The sequence below is a fragment of the Panthera pardus genome, unplaced genomic scaffold (assembly GCF_024362965.1).
Source record: "Panthera pardus isolate Hobbes unplaced genomic scaffold, ASM2436296v1 HiC_scaffold_6, whole genome shotgun sequence".
NCBI lineage: Eukaryota > Metazoa > Chordata > Mammalia > Carnivora > Felidae > Panthera > Panthera pardus.
The window spans coordinates 27,316,982-27,337,332 of NW_026526991.1; the positions used below are offsets into that span (position 1 = coordinate 27,316,982).

Consider the following 20,351-nt stretch of genomic DNA (forward strand, 5'->3'; position numbering starts at 1 on the left):
TTAAAAAAATTTTTTTAAATAATAAATAAATAAAAACCAGGTAGTTGGTATAATAACTACTTTGTTTATATATATTATTTTCTATATTATTTATTTTTTCTATATTATTTTTCTATATTATTTCTTATTTATATAACATATGTTATATAGAACACATGTGATTACTTATACTTCCATCAGAGAAGGAATTGTTTAACACTTGTTAAACAAAAATGTTCTTATTGACTATATATTACATATAATATATTTTTATGTTATATTTATATGTAACACATACATATTTAATATAAATATTTATATATTAATAAGGTCATTTTCATTTAAAACTTGGTAAAGGAAAGAGCTCCTGCTGTGAAGGAAGAATCTAGTTGTCCATCTCATTGTGTCTCTGTTTTTTTTTTAAGAAATAGAAATTCTTTTTTTTTAAGTTTATTTATTCAGAGACAGAGACAGCACAACTGAGGGGGGTGTGGAGAGAGAGGGGGAGAGAGAGAGAATCCCAAGCAGGCTCTGTATTGCCAGTGCAGAACCTGATGTGGGGCTTAAACCCACCAAGCTGTGAGATCATGACCTGAGCCGAAACCCAAGAGTCAGACACTTAACCAACGGAGCCACCCAGGTGTCCCATGTCCCTGTTTTAAATGTATGTTCCAGAACAATGATGTATCCCTTCCTTTTAGAGACTATATAATATATCCATAAATTTTCTAGTGCTTAAAATTTCTTTTTTGATTACAATATAACTTACATAAAATACACAAATTTTAAGTGTTCAGCTTAATGGAATTCTACATATGTGTCCATCCATGGACTATTAAGTATATACATTTGAAGTATTTTTTTTGTTCACACAGCTATCCCTTTCGTATGTCTATTTTATTTTCATTTCTACTCTTCAACTCTCTGATTAAAAAAAAAAAAAGCCATGAGGAGCAAAGGGTGAGAATAAAGAGAAAAGAATGAATATTGATTGAATGCTGCCTTGTGGCAGGAATCCTTGCTTGGTTCCTCACACAGACTATCCAGTTAAATACTTAGACAAATACAATGGGGTCAGTCATGTTATCCTCATTTTAAGGATGAGGAAATTTGGCCTGAGAATGGCTAAGTCATTTGTTATGGTCTTACAGTTAGACAGATTTTGAAACTAGATCTTTGGTACCAAAGGTTTACCCTTTCTTTTAGACAGTTACCAAGAAACCATGATATGCTCTCTTAACTTGAGTTTCCCTAAAAGCTGAACCTGAGATATTTTATTTGAAAAGTGATCCCAGAGAGGAGAAGGTAACAAGGGATGTGAGATAAGGAAAGAGGGAAAACCAATTCAAGGATGAGTTATTGGTTTGGCCACTGTTGCAGACAACTGCATTATATATTACTGGAATCTTCTCAGGAGACTTATGAATTGTGTCTCAAAAATGGCTGCCTGGGGCGCCTGGGTGGCGCAGTCGGTTAAGCGTCCGACTTCAGCCAGGTCACGATCTCACGGTCCGTGAGTTCGAGACCCGCGTCAGGCTCTGGGCTGATGGCTCAGAGCCTGGAGCCTGTTTCCGATTCTGTGTCTCCCTCTCTCTCTGTCCCTCCCCCGTTCATGCTCTGTCTCTCTCTGTCCCACAAATAAATAAAAAAACGTTGAAAAAAAAAATTAAAAAAAAAAAAAAAAGGCTGCCTGGAAGACAAAAGAGGGAAGTATGTATTCATTAGCTTCTGTTATCTATTGGTCAAGGGTGGTCCCATGGCATTAACTCCCGTCTTACTTCTGGGTTGTAATGTGTTAGTACTAAGCAGGTTCCCCTAGGGTGTAATGCACCTTGCACAAGAGAAGACCTGGGAGGGGTTGCAAAAAGCACGTGATGGGGGCCCAGGTAAGACACTATCAGATTATACCCATGGACAAAGACCAACCGTATGGAACTTGGTGCCACAGCAGTGGCTGCAGTGGGAGATGGGGCTGAGAGGTTGTGAAGTGATGTGTGATGGGTATCCAGTACACATACCAAGAATGTTTTGATAATGTAAATTCAGATTGGGAAAGAGTTTTCTAGTAATATGCCTCTTCTTATTGAAGAGAATTCAACCTAAACCCAGGCTTTATTCTTCTCTACTGGAGTTCATGTCCAGGCATGTTTGGAAAATTAATGAAGCAGATCTGATTGAGCCTGTTTCGATGCATCAATATGCATGAGTTTTTGCTCTTTTCCTGAAGAAAAGGAAGGCATTTTTATGTATAAGACCCTTGAAAGAGATGTGAGAAAGATGGAAGGAACTAGGTGGTAGCTATCCCATGACAGGGTCTGAACTCTGTGGGCAAAAAGGCTCAGTCTAAAGGAGAGGGTCTGATTTAGGGGGGATTCGATGCCTTGATACCCAGTATTACAAGTTCTTTAAAAGTCCTGGTGACAGAGTGTGATAATGAAGTAGGGGATTTGGGCATTCTTCCCACTTCTGCGTGGTTCCTCAGGGAAGATCAAATGTTTATAATGCAATTAACACGATTTGGGTGCTTCCAAGAATGCTGTTCCATGTGGCCTGATTACCCCATATAGTTAGAGACTGAGGAAGTTTTTTTCAGGGATGTTAGTAGCTGTCAGGGTCTAAACCAGCCTCCAGAGATAGCACAGAGGTGGTCCAACCAGTGGGCAATAGGAAGAAGACTTGACAAGTGAGCAGAGTTCAGTATCCAGCTGCAGACGGCTCTAGTGCAGGTAGCTATTTAATGAAAGAGTGGAGACTAGTCATGAGACTTAGTAAGGGGATTATACCAGGAGAGAATAAAGTAATATTCCAGGCCCAGAGGAAATAATATATAGAGTAGGAATCTGAGATGTAGCTCAGGAAGGCATGGAGAGGAGCCAAATAGGATCCCAAATGGATGTAATTATAAGGCAACTGGGGCTGAATTCAGTTACTGAAAATAGCAAGCCTTGAGACTGATTGGCCTAAGGTTCCACTTAGCTCCTCTTCCTGGGATGTGTCTAAAAGCCCAGAGGGAGGCAAAGAGGCTGTTTACTAGCTAAACAGGCAAGTGGGCAGCCAGGGCAGTCAGCCAAGCAGGTCTTCACTGTTGAATTATCAATAGGCTCTGTGTGTCTGAATCGCAACAAGAAAGCAGGGCCCAACTGGTGAAAGCGTATTTCAACAGGCCTTAGAAGACTTCTATTGTTTTTGTCCATCTAGCACCTCTTCTCTTCTGCCAACAGAACTACATTTTAATGGAGAGCTCCCTTCCTCAACTTCTCAGAGAAGTGAGTGTGTTATCTCAGCCCAGTCAATCAGAATGCTCCACTCCCTTGGTTTGGGGATAGGCAGGAAACCTAGAAAGGCCCATCAGATTCTTCCTTGAGATTTGATATTTAGGAGCTTAAGGAGGGAGCAGAGCTCTTTCTCAGTCTTGGAATCACAAGCCGCAGAGATGTTGTAGACTTGAGTTGCTTTCTGCCAACTTCTCCTGATGCATGGGGAAAGTCATCTGCAGTAAGAGAGAATAAGTCCAACATTAAAAGAATCGGTAATGAAGAGAGACGAGAGATAGTTCCTAAAGACATTACTTGGGCCCTGAATCTAATCATATCTGAAGCAAAAGCCATCTCTGCTCTTTCAGGAGCAAATAAGATCTCTTTTACGTAAGCCAGTTTCAAGCCAATTTCAGTCAGGGTTCTGTCATTTACCATATAAGGAAAGCGGACTAATATGTTTTGTTTATTCATTGCTTCACAGAAGCACATGTCTGTTGCCTCCATCCCTAGTTACCTTGAAATTTAGAGTTTGAACTGAAAACACTTGCTCAAGTCTGGCCTCCATTCCTCTTCATGAGGACACACGGACTATGAGGCAAACACATAGCCAGCGCTCCCTGTCCTTGGTGATGTCAGATCTTTGTCACTGTCCAGCACTGCTCTTGACATTTGCTTGTTCTTTAGAGTTCATTCCTTCCTCTTTCCCCATGGTCTTCTGTGACTGTGGATGGAATCCTCAGCCCTTTCCACTTTGAATCTTCCCTTTTGACAATGAGTTTCAAACCTATAACTCAAATCCTGACCTTTCTCCTAAAACCAGATACCTGTATTAACTTTCTATTTGTGGGTTCAGTGATCAACTCATACTCAGCAAGTCTGAAACAGAGCTCAGCAGTGTCCTGTTACTACCGATGGCAACACCATGAGCCAGTCATTCTACTAGAGGAACAACCCAAGGCAGAAAGTGCTAAATGTCAAAACAGCAGCAGCAAGAAAGGACTAAAGGAGCCTGGCAGAAGGCATGCCTCCTATTGGGGATCAGGGGAGTCACAGAAGAATTTCCACAATCTATGAAGGGAGAAGGGCTAGGAGAACGATGGACTAGAGTGCTCTTAGAATGGCAAGTTCTGTTCGCTGGCATATGCAAACACCAGTGACAGCTCCATTTTGCCTGGTTTTTCCATATTATGGAGTTAGAAAACTGAAATACCAGGATACCCAGCTTTCCTTGCAGTTATGCATTACCAGCCTCTGGAGCAAGAGAGTAAAAGAGTGTAATCTGGTGGAAGTCATGGGACAGCATTTAAAAAGTGGACCAGATGTGCTGGCATGCTCACCTTGGGCCTCCTCACCTTTCTCCATCATACCTAGGGATACACACAATTAATTGTGGGTACAGCAGCCATCCTGGCACCATGAGACCCCTCCCCCAAGAATGAAGATACGTTTGGAGGATGGCAGAGGAGAGAGACAGAAAGACATCGATGACATCATCTGGCTCTTGGGAAGCCCTGGATTGCTTTCCCTCACAAGCCTTGTGCATGGGGGAAAAAATCTCTATTTGAGTAAAAAATCACTGTTAGTCAGATTGTCTATTGCTTTCAGCTGAATAAAATGTTAGCATATATAAATCCATATGTTAGAAATACTGAATACCACTCTAGAGAAACTGAAGTTTATTCTGTAAGCAAGGAAGATGCAGACATCTCTTTACATAGAAGTTAGGGGGATGCCATTTGCTGTCCACAGTCCATGACCTTTAAAGCTTAGTTACTGTCACCCCCACCATTCATGGAAGCTTCTTTCTCTCTTCTTGGCCACCTTTATCCTTACTCTTGGTTGTCAGTCAAATATAGCTTAGTGGCACGTATGGTTATTGATTCTTCATAGATTTATATTGTGGGTGCCCAAAGAACTATAAGCACTTTGCACGTACTGACCATGTTTTAAACATTCTCTGTCTCAAAGTTCCCAGACTGGAGAGAATCACACCATGGTTCAGTGTTCAGGCACCACAGTCTTGGGTTTGAATCTTGACTCCATCATGGAATATCTGTAGATGTCAAGCAAAGTTTTCAACCCCTCTAGGGCTCAATTTCCTTATCTAGGAAACAAAGATTGATATTGAACTTGCCTCACAGGGTTATTGTGGGACTCAAATGAAATATTTTCATGAATTCCTTAGCAGCATTTTAGTCATTGTTCCTTATGTCCCAGAGGAAGGGCATTCGTGACCTCCCTGTATGCATGTGTTTTCCAATGTGACTCCTCCCACAATGGAGTGGACTCCACTTCTCCACCCTTGAATCTGGGCTGCACTTAGGGCATTCTTTGGCCAACAGAATGTGGCAGAAGATAGTGTGCTAATTCTCAGTCTAGGCGTGAAGAAGCCTGGCATATTTTCACTCTCTCTTTTGGGACCCCTGCCTTTGCCATAAAGAACACCCCCAGGAGAGCTGCTGGAGGATGGCAACCTTGTGGAATAGAGAGGAATCTTCCCAGTGGAGGTTCTTCTAGACCAGCCCATCTGCCTGATGGCTACAGATACATGAGTGAGTCTAGCCAAGATCAGGAAGCCCATACACTTAAGGCAGTAAATTTTGTGGAAATTTGTTAGGCAGCAATAGCTAACTGCTATACGTTACCTAACACAGAAGGGGAACTTTGCCTGCTTCATTCACTGCTACATCCCCAGTGCCTAGAACAGTGCATCACGTATCACATCCTCAGGTGCTTAATATATGTGTTGAATAAATTCCTGAATGTGATTATAACTGCTATTATCATGTTAAAGGGTGAGAGTGAGTAGTAAATGAGATATTGCTGAGAAAGCATTTAGCGCTGTTTCTGGAGCATAGTGACTTCTCAATTAACGTTAGCTATTGTCTAAGCCCAGTGAAGAAGAAATTCTCTGTCTTTCAGAAAACCTAACATTAACCACAGTTTTTTAGCCTGTCCTGATAGATAGATAGTTAGATAGATAGAAAGAAGATAGATAGACAGGTAGATCATAGATGAACTCCTCCAGGAAACCTGAAGAATAAAATTCCATAAGAACCCTTCTTGGAACCCTGGAGCCTGGAGCTAAGGCATTGTCTCCTACCAACCACTTTTTCTTTTTTTTTTTTTGCCCCCTGGCTTCCTCTCCTCTGCTACTTTCCCAGCCAGGCCACTATGTGTTGAGTTTCCAGTTCCTCTCAACATGCTGCTTCCTCCCCACTAGATGGTGGGGAACCCTCTCCTCCAAGGCACTGTTGGTGACAGTGGGGCTAAGTGATATGTCTGGGAGTAGGACATGGGTGTAAAGCCTGGGGTAATTCCTTTCTCACTGCATTATGGGGCTGATTCTGTTCACCTTCTCATCCTCACCAAGCAGAAGGCTCACACTTTGTAATCTCTCAGTGACCTCAATAGTTCCCAAATTACATTTGGCCTCTAGAAAGATGAACACATTGTACCTTCTCTGTGGGACTCATTATTTCCATTCTGGAGACTGTCATTTATGAAATTCTGACTTTCTTTCATTTTTTATTTACACTGAGCAAAGCTAAGAATATTGTAATTGTGATGTTTTGAAAATACTTGTCACAAACCAAAGCCAAATGCTGATTAATGTTAAGTGTTTTGAAGAACCAAGCTTTTGGCTCATTAACTGGACTTGAATGGCATTACCCATCAGCTTCAAGTTCTGATAATTGCTCATCACAGATTGGTGCTAATTTAGTAATAATGGTGCTGACCGATTTGTATGTTTTCCCCACATTGAACATATACACACAGAAAGCCTAGGGTGAATGCCAGAGCCTGAGTTAGAAGACCTGGTCCCAGATTTGCCACAGTACCACGTTGGGAAAATCGGCTAACTTTTCTCAGTCTCTATTACCTTAAGTAAAATAAGGAGGTTGATGAGATGATCTTCCATATCCTTCTTCACCAAGTTTCTATGGTGTCAGTGTTTTGTAGTTTGGTCTTGAGTTGCAAAATAAACACAAATTCATTTCAGGAAAGGCACAAACATTGAGAAAAACTGATACACATGGAATATGAGCAAAGATGTCATTTTACTTCCTTTCTTCTCTGCATCTTTTCTATATTAAGAGGGGAAGAAATGTTCCCTGTTGGGCTTGCAGGATAAGCCCTTAATCAAATGTTACATACCATCTGTTTGAGACAGTATTTGGTAAGTCAAACTTAAGTAGCTATAATCACTGTGGAATCTGAAACTGTTTCCTGTTATCCTGTCTATTTTCTGAAGCAGACAGGAGGTAGTCAGGCTTCTTAAGCTGGCACAAAACAGTAATATTCCAAGGAAGAAAGACACTTATTTTGAGGCCCATACTTTGAAAGTGCTTATTGAATTTGTCTTTCCATCTCTCTCTAGATATTTTCCCATTATTTACACTGCTTCTCCTCCTCCCCCTCTGTATCAATGTTATCTATGCCCTCATTATGGCTTATTGTCTTCCTCTCTATTCTATTTCTTGGCATAAGCCTTGGGGATTTTGACATACATGTTGATAATTCTTACCCTGGCATTAGAAGAGGACCAGGCCCAGAGATATCAATGCTGGCTCAAGGTCATGTTGCTGGTTCACACCAGAGGATGATAGATGGTCATGAAGATTAATTCAGACAATACATATTAAGGGCCTTATGGAGTATGGGCCCACGAGATGCCCCCCAACAGGTGTTAGAATCAAGGAAGTACAGAGCTTAGTATGGCTGCCTGTTCTGCTGTCTATAACTATTAGCCCTGGTGATTTATTTTTTGAGTTTAAAGACTATGAAAATAATTTCAAAGCTGCCCTAGTTTTCCTTCCAAAACATTTTCTTAAAGGTCCCCTTTCTCTTCTACTGTCTGGGTAACATGTAACACACCACATTTTTCTATTTGAAAGGCTGGAGTCATTCTCTGGAGCCATCAGCCGATTCCCGCAGGTTGCAGAGGTGGTGACAGCCAAGCAAATGGTGGAGATCATCTTGAGCTCACCACTGGTCCAAGTCCATGGGGTTGGATTACTTGGATATGGGCACCCCCATATATGAAATGCCTTCCTGGATATTAAGTGTCATGTAAACACAGCTCCTTCACTGCTGCCCCGTGAGTGTCTGTTGTCACCTGTCAGAAAGCAATGCCGCTTTTTACTGGATGTGGAGACAGGACACCACATATTCCTGGAGCCTTTGAACTTCTTAAGTTCTGATCCTGGACAGCAGTGGTGCTACAATAGCTGTAATTACCAAAGAACACTGATGGGAGAATGGGGGATTGTTGATAAAGGCTTGGGGTCTTTGGAGGTAGAGATTGCCCAAAGGTCTTGCCCAAAGGATAGAGCCTGATGGTCTGGTCTTCTGCACAAGTGCTTCTGTGTGTATGGGGAGAGCTACCCTCTATGCTAGTGCCTGCTCCAAGGCTGTGTCACTTCTACTTAAAAACCAGCTTACAAGGGGGATGCTAGTAAGACATGCTAACCCTCCCTTCAAAGATGAGAACGCTGAAGTCAAGGATCTAGCCCAAGGTCACCCTGCAAAGTCTTATTGGAGGAAGACATGGAATCTGAGCCTCCACTTGGGATCTAGATCTCATTGCTATTGCAGCGTGCTGTGGCCGAAGTTACATGGTGAGGCATTTAAACCTGAGAGCCAAGTTCTGGGTTTAGGTTACGCCTTTCTATTCTTTAACTTGGCCTCCTGCTGCTGGGTCAGAGCAGCTCCTTGTTCTAACCTGTTGGTGTTTCCTTAGACTGAAGAGAGTTACCATACTTCCTGGTCCTGACCTCCAGTAGGAAAGGGTGGGACCTCATACCAACACGTGGATCATACTCAAATGAAGTGATTGCTCTAAACTGTGAGAGCAGGGAGTTGAAGTCTTTGTCTTTGAATCCTATCAAGCAGAACTGGTCTTTAATGCATGATTTGCAATAATGGGGGTGATTCAGACAACCGTCCCCTCTCATGGGACCCTGCTAGGGAGGCAGCAAGAGGCTAGGACCTAAACTTTGAGGGCAGGGTGTACTGATTCAAGTCCAGACTCTGTTGTTTTCTGGCTGTGTTACCTTGAGCAAGTAGCTTAATCTCTCTGTAGCTCAATTCCCAGGGTCTGTAAAATGGGTAAAAGAATTCCTTAGGATGACATCATCTTTATAAAGTCCCTGTTACATAAAGAATATTCAGGAAAAATTGGTTTCTTCACTCCTCCTCAGCCCACACACATGTTGAATCCAGTAGTTGTATTTTGAAGATCACATTAAAAGAATAAATGTTATGCTTCGTAAGCTAAGTGGCTCAAGAGCTAGCAAAAATTAGGTGTTTGATGTTAGTAGCCATGCGACAAACCAAGTATAGATTTCCTGTTAAATAGGCTTGAAATACATTAATGAGAGAATATTTATGCTCCTTGGATGGAAGGACAGTACAATATTTGTGCCACTGGTGTCTTCATAGGCTGTGTGTTGCAAATAAATGGAACTCTCATTCTTCTTACACTACTGGGGTATTTGATCCCAAAGTGGGGAGCGGGGGGGACTCTTTATGTGAAAACATATGACTGCATGTCATACCCTGCAATTTTAGTTACTGATAACTGAAAGTGAAGTACAGCTTTTTACATAGGAGTTTTATGATAAAGGATTAAGAAATAAAAAAATAATTAACCACAGGACAGATTTTTCCTTTTAAATGTAATCAGTTTGAAATGATGACTGCAATACTTTTTTTAAATATTGAGATCATTGCATTTGACATTTCTCTTTTGTTCCCTCGCCAAATCAAAAAGCAGATCTGTCCTCCCCACTTTGTGGACCACAGTTAAATGTAATTAAAATCCCTCTATTTGTACTACACTAAGATTGGCAGTGGTCAAGAGAGGCAGATACTAAGCTATGTGGCTAGTCTTGTCCTCAAAGAATTTACACTCTGGTCAATCTTCAGATGGGTAATAGCAGCCTCCCCGACCCCCTCCAAAACTCTGCCAGAATAACCAAAGGGAAGTAGGCTATTCTCTCTCTCTGTCTAAATGAGAAGCCAGCTAATGTTCAACCTAAAGTAGAATCCTAGATTATTGAAACTAACAAGTTTTGGGGGGCACCTAGGTGGCTCAGTTGGTTGAGAGACCGACTTCGGCTCAGGTCATGATCTCATGGTTTGTAAGTTCGAGCCCTGCATCGGGCTTTGTGCTGACAGCTCAGAACCTGGAGCCTGCTTCTGATTCTGTGTCTCCCTCTCTCTCTGCCCCTCCCTCACTCATGCTCTGTCTCTCTCTGTCTCAGAAATAAATAAACATTAAAAAAATTTAAAAAAAAAAGAATATAACAAGTTTTTTCTCCCAAAAGTCAGAAAAAGAAATAAAGGTGTTAATCATTATTATTTTTAAGGTTGTACATTAAGGAAAAGTAGCTTAAATTCTAAATGATTATATGTATTTCAAGTAGAAAATCTAGTAAATTTTCATTTCTTTATCTACTGGAAAAGTAGGATGCCTCTTGTAGGCTATGACATTCCAAGTTCTCATTTGTATACTGGTAGGCACAATGCCCTTGTAGTTCTGTATGTGCAAGGTGATAGTGTGCCCATCAGTTGTGTTGATGAGTATATTAAACATCATCTGGGTTTATACAAGTAACAGGCATTCATTCCAGCCATGCTTCCAGCTTATGTTAACAAAGTGTTTCATAAGATAGGAAAAGGATGTTCCTAATGTGCTGTCAACAGGGCATGAACTCCCAAGTTGTATTTTTTTATTTATTTACATATTCATTCAATTGTTCATTTATTCACTCATTCAACCAAGATGTATGTAATACTATGTTCCAAGTCCTATACTACATGCTGAACTTCAGAGATCATGTGATCCCATGGCCATCTTAGATGAACTAACAGTTTCCTTGACCTGTGGTGCATAGATTTTCAGTGGGTCTGAGGTTGGACTTTAGGGGATCAAGAAATCCCTTGAAATTAAATGCAATCATTAGTCTAAATTTTTGTATGTAAATTTTTCTGAGACAACAACCCAAATCTTCCATCAGATTATCAAAAGAATCAAGATCCCAAAAGGTTAAGGAGCATCTGGCCTGGAAGGGAAGAAAACTCAGCCCTGGCTTCAAAAGACAGCCATTCAGAAGACTGTAACCCTGCCTGGAGCCCAGGTAGCACTTCAAACATGTTCCCCACTCTGGTGCTCCACCATCAATGTGTCTCCAGCTCCGAGTCTCTCTCTTCTTGCTCCTAAGTTACTCTTTCCTTATATCTTCACTTTGAATTTCTGATAAGGGGCATTTGATCAGCCCTGTAAATTCCCATTGTTTCTGGTGGGGGCAGAGCCTTCTTGCCAGGACACCTCAAAGCTTTTTGGCTGCCCATTGACTGCTTTTGGGTCAAGCACCAATCTAGCTCTAATCAGTTATGCCAGATTGAGGGGAAGTGTCACTGGGAACAGATCCTGGCCGCTGCTCTTGTTTACGAATCCTCCTGGGAGAGACTGTAGGTGAGGATGTTTCCTGAGAAGTTACATACAGATGGGACCGTCCCCACTCTCGAGTATGGATGGATGGATTTAGGAAAATAAATTGGACTAAGCTATCCACTAACTTGCCAGATCCCTCTCAGGACAGGTTAGTCAGATAACTGGTCGTATGTAGAACTGTTATTTGCCTATTTAGAACCTGAAACTTTGGCCTTATTAGTCTTAGCTCAACCCAACTAACTGGTAATTGTGATTATGAAAAGCACAGACACTAGCACAAAGTGTCTTTATTTCTGGGCCGCCATAAACTCTTACTTGTCCCAAGTCAGGTACCAGGAATCTAGAGACAAGTAAGACTTGCAACCTGTGCCTGTGGAGATCACATAGGAATAGAAGTTATATTGTTTGATATAAATAGCTGAATCAACATGGCAATGGGCTGGGGGCCAGGAGGCCAGAGTTCTGGTGCCCAACTCTGCCACTTACTGGTTGCATAAGCTTGGCTCCATTATTTGAGGGCTCTGAACCATATTTATTTTAAAATGGGGAGAGTAAAACCCACTCTGCTTGGCTCTGTGGCTGTCAGAGGGACTAAATAAGATAATACATATGAAAATACTTTATTTTAAATTGCTAAAGCAAAACAAGGCTTTAAAAAATTACTGCTTTAGTTTTGGGTATTATTGGCAGAACCGAACCATTCATTACTGGCGCCATGTTAGTTCCTATCATTAAATACATTCTTTGTCCTCTCAAGGTCTTTGTGAATAAGTTGAAAAGAAATCTGATCACGCTGGAAACATGCGTATTTTAGTGGTATGCATTTGGTTTCAAAGAACATCTGATAAAGGCTTTAAAAGTTTAAAAGTACAAACTGAATATTAAAAGCACCAGTTAAAAGTTAATGAAGCAAGGCCCATCAGGTAAGAGAACCCATTTACTGAGGGTGAGACAGTGCCTCTGTCTTTTGCAAGAATTTTCTCTCAGAACTATGGTAGAAATTTCCAAAGGAATTGATTGGCATAGTGCCTAAAGTCTTATTAAAGCTACACAAGACTTTCAACCATGGGCACCCAACGTTTCAGACTGATTATGATTTTAAGTGATTTATCCATGGTGAGTAAAGTATATGACCAAAAGTTCCTTTTCTGATTTCAGTCTGGTAGGATGAGTCTATGAGTTGCTCACTCACATAGTAAAGTAATAAGGGCTTTCTTCTGAGGTCTTTTGATTCTCTGCATGTCTCTAGTACTGTCTGGGCCATTAAAGGCTTGAATTGTTTATGTTCTTGAGTATTACTGAACTCTCTGTCTCCAGGCTCCCCAGTAGGAGTGTAAGATCCTTGGAAACAGGAACTGTGTTATATTCCTAAAAATGCCTATACGAATGTAATGAATATCACATTGAGAAAGCAAAAGCCATATCGAGCAGAACTCTGAAGAGGTGATAGTTATCTATTTTTGCCCTTTCTGAGTTCCAGAGTCTTATTGATAACAGTCAGGTATGGTTTGCTGGATCAGGTGTCTATATGTAGCACTTAAAATGGTTCCTTAGACTTGGCTTTCATGAAACCAACAAAAGGATATGTTAAAAATGACTAAGTCTGCCCATTGAAGTGAAGATCACATATAGTTTACTAATCATATTTAGAAGCAAGGAACTAAAAAATACCTATAGTGGTGTTCACCCCTTAAGTAAGAAACTGGCAGACATGTTCAACCACCATCGTGGTTTAAAAAGTTGGGCTCTAGAGTCAAGAAGGCTTGAGTTTGAATCTTAGGTCCACCACTAATTAGCTGTGACCTTGATCAACTTACTTAATTCTTCTAAGACTGTTTTGCCCTCAGCAAATGGGGATGATGATAATACGTCCTTGATAGGGGCTGTTGGGATGATTAGATGAGGTGATCTATGTTAAAGTACTCCGTGGATGGGGCGCCTGGGTGGCTCGGTCGGTTAAGCGTCCGACTTCGGCTCAGGTCATGATCTCACGGTCCGTGAGTTCGAGCCCCGTGTCGGGCTCTGTGCTGACCACTCAGAGCCTGGAGCCTGTTTCAGATTCTGTTTCTCCCTCTCTCTCTGCCCCTCCCCTGTTCATGCTCTGTCTCTCTCTGTCTCAAAAATAAATAAACAAAAAAAAAATACTTTATAAAGTACTCCGTGGAGTGCCTGGCACATAAGGCATGACCAAGGCCTGGTAGCCATCCCCATTAGCCAAAAGCCAGAACTTTTGCACTGCTCCAGGCTGCAGCCCATTCCGTGTGCCTCTAACTATCCTTATCTCAAGGTCTTCTGCTCTTGCTTCTTGCTTTATGAGTCACCACAAATTGTTCTTCTCTTTGTCTTTGAACCCTGGGAATGGCTGCATGATGAAGGTTCCTGCCCGTATTCTGAGAGTCAGGCCTGTCTCATCTAGTGGCTGTATGCAGGGTTAGTGTGAGTGTGCAAGCCATAGTGATTGGAGGAGGGCTTAAACCCCTGTAGGCCAAAAGGAGTCACTTTTCACTGGGGATGTAAACTGAAAACAGATTTCCCGTCATCTCAGGGCTCATGATGCATAGCACCATTAAATAGCCCAGCAGCAGAGGCTCTGGACATTATAGTTTAATCACTTCATGCCCAAAGCCATATGGCAGAAGGCAACTGGGTACTGAAAGTGCTCCATTAAACGACTGCCTTTTAATTTAACAATCATTAGCAGCACATAGATACTGACTTCAAGTATGGGCTTAGGGGTGAAATCTGGAATGCTCTTTGAAGCTCTTTACTTTGGAGGTAGACCTCTGTTTCAATTGACATCTTAGCGTGCTTTTGGCATTAAGGATCATTTACTTCATAAAAACAGTGGTTTCTTATTGGGCTAGTGTGCCAGTGCTGCAGCTGGATGTCAGAATCCCACTGTGGGCTCTGAGGTGAGTGCCAGATCTGGCTAGTTTGGCCAGGGAGGATGTTAAGAGAGGGAATGTGAGTCATCCTAGGTTAGCTTATAATGGAGTAAGACAGCTCTGCTGTGGGAAGAGCCTCGTCCCCAGGAACACGGTATCTTACCTACAGCTGCTGAACTAGAGGAATGTGGAACTCTCTTTTTATGAATTGATGTGTGTTCTTTGCTGAGGTTCCAGACTTCTCCCAGTCTCCCTCAGCTTTCTTTCCAAGCACTGTTGGCACACTGAGGGCTTCTCAATTCAGGTCAAGGAATCACAGTTACATCTTGTCCACTAGGTTAGTGTTACAAATGTGTCAGCTAATCAGAACCCTCAAGCTTGGAGGATTGATGATGGTCTCTGAGAATTTTAACATAGTTTAAAATTTTAATACAGTTTGTAATGTTGCCAGATGGTTCCCAAATGGTCTCAATAAACTGAAAGTCCCTTGAGAGTGGGGACTGCCTGGTGGGTGTGTGTCTGCCCCATCTAGCTAATATCTGACCCACAATACATGCCTTATGAACGAGGGAATGGACCGATGAAGCATCTGGAATGGGCTAAGGAAGGTACCATAGTTTACATTTGATGGAAGCAGCAGCATGGAAAGGAAGGAGATGGCTTGCTAGAAGCACAATAAATACCAACAAAACCACATGGAAGGATTAAGGGAAGGTGAGAAGACAGTGAAGCCAACATAAGCATAAGAGTTTGGTAAAACAGAAACTCACAACTAAAGACTGAGAGACAAAGTTCCCTTCTACACAAAAAGTTAAGTCTATTCTTTGTATTAAAGAAATTCTCTAACATCACTGACATTCCTTTCTCCAGTCAAAATGCTTTTGTCTCTGTTTCAAAATAGTCCCATCATTTCTATACTATATTTTAGCACATTTTTATCTTTTTGTGAAGTCAGTGGGTGAGAAAAATGTTCTTTCCAGAGAAAAGTACTCACCTTTCCTCATCAGTTCATTAAAAGCAGGATTTCCAAAGGGTCATATCCAGACCATCCCACAATAGATTGCCCTGGAAGCAGATGAAGGTGTAGGTGAATTCAGGCCCTGAGCCCCACAAGCTGTAAAGTTCTTATAAATATGCCACCACATTCTAATAAAGTCCCTGTGTTTTCCTAGGATTGAGGACAGCATATATTTCCTCTTTGCTTTCAGCAGCTTCTCTAAGAACAGAAGAGGAATTAAGCCTCAATACATTGATGGTGGCTACTGAAGATTTAGTTTCAAACCATCAGTTACTCCCAGGCCCACCTGACAAGTATTAAGTGAAGCCATCATGCAAAGTTATAATTAGAGATTGAAAATGCTGACCAGGAAGCTCACAGGGCCTTTCAAAATGCTCCCAGGAGCTTGCTCAATTTCAAAATGCTATTGGGACAACACAATTAAAGTCAACAATTGGGGCCTGGGGGGGGGGGGGTGGTGACTCTAAGAATTTCAGAGTGGGAGAAGGGAGGTAACCAGAAGTAATTTTTATTAGAAACTTGACTGCTCTCTCCCCCTCCCGCATTCCCCCCAGCTTTCCTGTAAGACCATCAATGGAACCACTACAGCATCAGGGGGAAAGACATCCAGATTCTTTCTCTATCGGACCTTTTAGGATGCAGAGTTAAGAAGCTGAATTCTACCCTGAGAAGGAGCAGAAGACTAGTACCCATATGGGAGCTGTTTCATGGTGTAAAGAATTGAAAAGCAGGCCCTAAGCACATGCCTAAATACATGTAGAAAATTTGCTACAACTTAATGAGGTGGTATGGTTTTCTTTTCTGTCACCCTGAATGAGAGGCCTGTGACTTTCAGCACAGTACGTCTCTAATGTAGCACAAATGCTTATAGAGGACAGACTGTGTGCTAGGAATCATAATGGTGTGGGGACACAAAGACTGGCCTTGCCCTCAAGGAATCACAATCTAATGGGAGGAGAAAGACAAGTAAACAGGAACAAAGACTGAGGTGGATGTAAGGTGATTGGGATCTGAGGAAACGGGCAGGTACAGGGAGGTAAAAAGAGATGTTTCTGTTTGTGTAGAAAGTGACTAGCTGTTTGGTGCATCCAAGATGGTGGTGCAGGTTAGGTCAGGAGCTCCTGATCTGGATGGTAAGGTTAAGCAGAGTGTCAGTATATGAAGGTACTGGAAAGAAAACCAGCTTCCCTTTAGTTCAGTGGCGCCCACAAGTGGTAATGACAAAAAGCCAGGAAAGCTTAAATAATTGACTTCTAACAGGTACATTTCGCTGACAGAAGTGATGGTGAACAATTTGGTCTGGTTAAGTAAGACATAGGACTCCCCACCCCTCCCCCACCCCCCCCACCCCCCCCGCCCCAGCCACCACCACCACATTGCAATGCTGGAGCAGAGAAAAGCCAAAGCCAACATAAAGCTCTTGACTTTACACTCTGGAGTTTACAGTGAGGATCAATTGGCAACAAGATTTTCAAAAGGTTAGCTCTATGATAGCAACACCATCGAAATGAACCTGAAATAATACATGAGTCAAGTGTAGCCCTTACCCTCCCTGCAAGAGACCTGTACATGCCTTGTCTCCTAATTCTTCATTCAGAGCACAGAGCCAGGATTAGGAGTGCTTTGTATAGACTGTGTTGGGAAGAATGGTGGCGCTCAATGGAGAAAGAGTGCAGTGATCAACTAATGATGTCTGCCAATGGTGTGAGAAGGAGTGGGAGGCAGCATATGAGCTATGGATTTGCCAGTCCTGGACTAGTGCAGATGCTTAGACAGCTGTCTGTGATGTAACTATAGCACATAAAGCTAAAACTCATTCAATTGTAACACTTCTGGCATGAGATAATAGTGGTTTTGGTGACATATGTAGAGAATTTTCAGTCTTTACCAATACTTTTCAACTATGACGGACACACTTTGGTAGATGTTAATAGTCTTGAGCTTAGATACACTCCACTGCAGAACAGAGATGATTTATTTGTACTGTTCATATCCTGGAGTATGCATCTTTCAAGACTTTATATTTCCTGTCTCCTGGTTTGATACTCAACAAATGTCCTCCTTGTTGCTAATCTGATTTTTTGCTTCTGGAAAAGGAAGGATCCTGGTTAATAGAAACCAACATTATTGTTGTGGGAAAGCTATTTCTCCAGTGAGGATAACAATAGTATCTCTTCAATAATAAGAATAATAAGTTCACATTTGAGATTACATGCCAGTTCATTTTAAGTGTAAATTGAAGAGGGAGTGATTGCTCTTGGGAGTTTGGTTAATTAAGTTTGTCAGTTTGGTTACCCCACCAGGGGACTCCCACCCCAAGAATACTTTCTCCCATAGAGCTCTAACTTCAACATTCATAGAGGTTAGCTGGCTTGCTTGTTGGTGACTGAAAGTTGATCAGTGTTCTCAACAGCTTTTGATAACAAAGCTGGTCACCACCACTCTTAATAGTAGATGATCCTATAGCTGGTGTCAAAGATGATTCAGTTACACTGATATTATATCTTTTTTGATAGCATATTTTTAGTTCATAAAATTTTTGGGGTTAAAGATGTGATTGCAGGAAGAGTCAGGTTTGGGGCAAAGCCAAAATTTTGTTATTAGTAAATTTTCATAGCCCCTCAGAAGCATGTTTATTTTTTTATTTTTAAATGTTCATTTATTTTTGAGAAAGAGAGAGAGCGTGCACACATGTGCTCACTCTAGTGGGGGAGGGACAGAGAGAGAGAGAAACACAGAATCTGAAGCAGGCTCCAGGCTCCGAGCTGTCAGTACAGAGCCCGACGCAGGGGTCAAACCCACAAACTCTGAGATCATGACATGAGCCAAAGTCAGACGCTTAACCAACTGAACCACCTAGGCTCCCCTCAAAAACATTTTTAATGAGTAAACATTATTATTAATGTTAGAGATTAATTACCTTCTGTGTTTAGCAGCATAGTAAATAAAATGAAGCATAAGACAAATACTTCATATTCCAGAGTATATAATCTAGTTGGGTACAGAAAATATGAAAATAATAGTAATAATACTAGGTAGTATATACTTTATTACAATATAATTAAATATGATTGTTGGAGCTTTCAAGAGCCAATTGCTACATTTTCCAAAATTCTGTTCAGCTGGTTACTAAACATAGGCATTATTAAAAAGTAACTTATATAAACTTCTAATAAGCTTATAGAAACTTATAGGAACTTTTCTAATAAAAGAAACTATATTAAAAACAAAGGAGTTAATAGTAAAAGTCCTCACTTCCTAATCATTTTACCACATTTTACTATTTACTCTTGAAGTTATATCTACTATATCTGTACCACTGTGTACCTATTACAACTGTGTTTAGTGACATCCCGTTGATGGCTCGAAATCAGCCATGGTGGGAGTATTTACTCCACCGAAATGGACAAAACCACACTCCCTCCCTCTACCCCCAGCCAGTTGCGAACATCTTCCTGCCCAGCACTGTATGTAAACATTGAATAGGAAGAGTAATACTATCACTAGTCACTGAAGGGTAACTCAGGTTAGGGAGCCAGGGAGGTAAACATTTTAAGTTGGCTTTGAAGCAAACTTATTTTTAGTGGTCCGGGACCACCCTTGGGGACATTTAGAACGAGGACACATCACAGAATGCCCACATGTCCCTTAACGCTTCCATACAGGTGAAATCAGGTTAACATGAATATTAAAAGTCTCTGTGAAGGTGGAACAAAGTAAATTTAAAAAGTAACAGGAAGCCTAAGGGCAGGCGTATGGGTGTGTGAGTGTGAGGTACATAGAACAATCTTGCTCACTGTGGCTGAGAGGTCATAAGGCAGTTGAGTAACTAGGGTGATGGCCTGTGAGGAGCTAAAGGCCTTTCCGCGCTGAAGGCCCAGGGACAAGGTGTTCCTTTGATCTTGCTGTATATCGCTTCTCGGCCTTTTGGCTAAGATCAAGTGTGATCTTGCTGTATAACAGTAAGAGAAAAAAGAAATTGAAATTTTAAAAATGGGAAAGGTAGGTTAATAGAGAGGGTGTATCTAGGTGGTTCCCAGAAGTGGAGGAGGGACAGTCTTTGAACTAGCACGTAGATCATTGAACTCTTCTACCCCCAATCTTTGAAGACCTCTTAAAAGCCTCCTGGGAGAGAACGGGGACAGTTACAGACTTTTAACCAAAGGAATTTTTTCTTGATGTTAAAAAAGAAAAAAAAAAAAAAGCTTAAGAAAAATAAACAGAGAGCAACAATGGCAGAAATAAGGTGACAATGGCAAGCATTAAGGAGTTTGGGAAAGGAAAAAACAAAAAAAGGAGAAAAGCTTAAACTTTTAATAAGTGGCCAAAGTGCAAAGTGTAGGCCGGCGTGAGGCATAGCCCTGAGAGGACCGTCATGGATCATAAGAAGGGGGAGACAGAGGGAGAGGAGGACTCCTAGTACACAGACAAGATCCATTTGCCACTTGGGGCAGGAGCCGATGTCAAGTGAGGAGAGGCTGTCGATTGCACGAGATCCTCATCTGAAGGATACAGATACCATATTTCATCGATGCTGAAGTACCCATTTTCTTACAATTCAACAACTTTGAGATCAGGATGCATCATACAGTCGATGGTATCAAAGTCACTATTGGTCAGTGACACACATGATGATGGTTGTGGTGGAACATGTGGAAACTTGGCATAGATATTCATATCATGGCCCTGCGTTGCTTAACAAATACATATTTGTATCAAATAAACGTAACATAACAGAAGATGAAGCTCTC

The 20,351-nt window shown here is 41.4% G+C and overlaps 1 long non-coding RNA gene across 1 annotated transcript in view; it reads left to right on the top strand.

Annotated features, from left to right (window-relative positions):
• The window catches only part of LOC109265323 (uncharacterized), a 216,610-nt gene that overhangs the window by 103,301 nt on the left and 92,958 nt on the right, over positions 1-20,351 (top strand). The window lies entirely within an intron of this gene.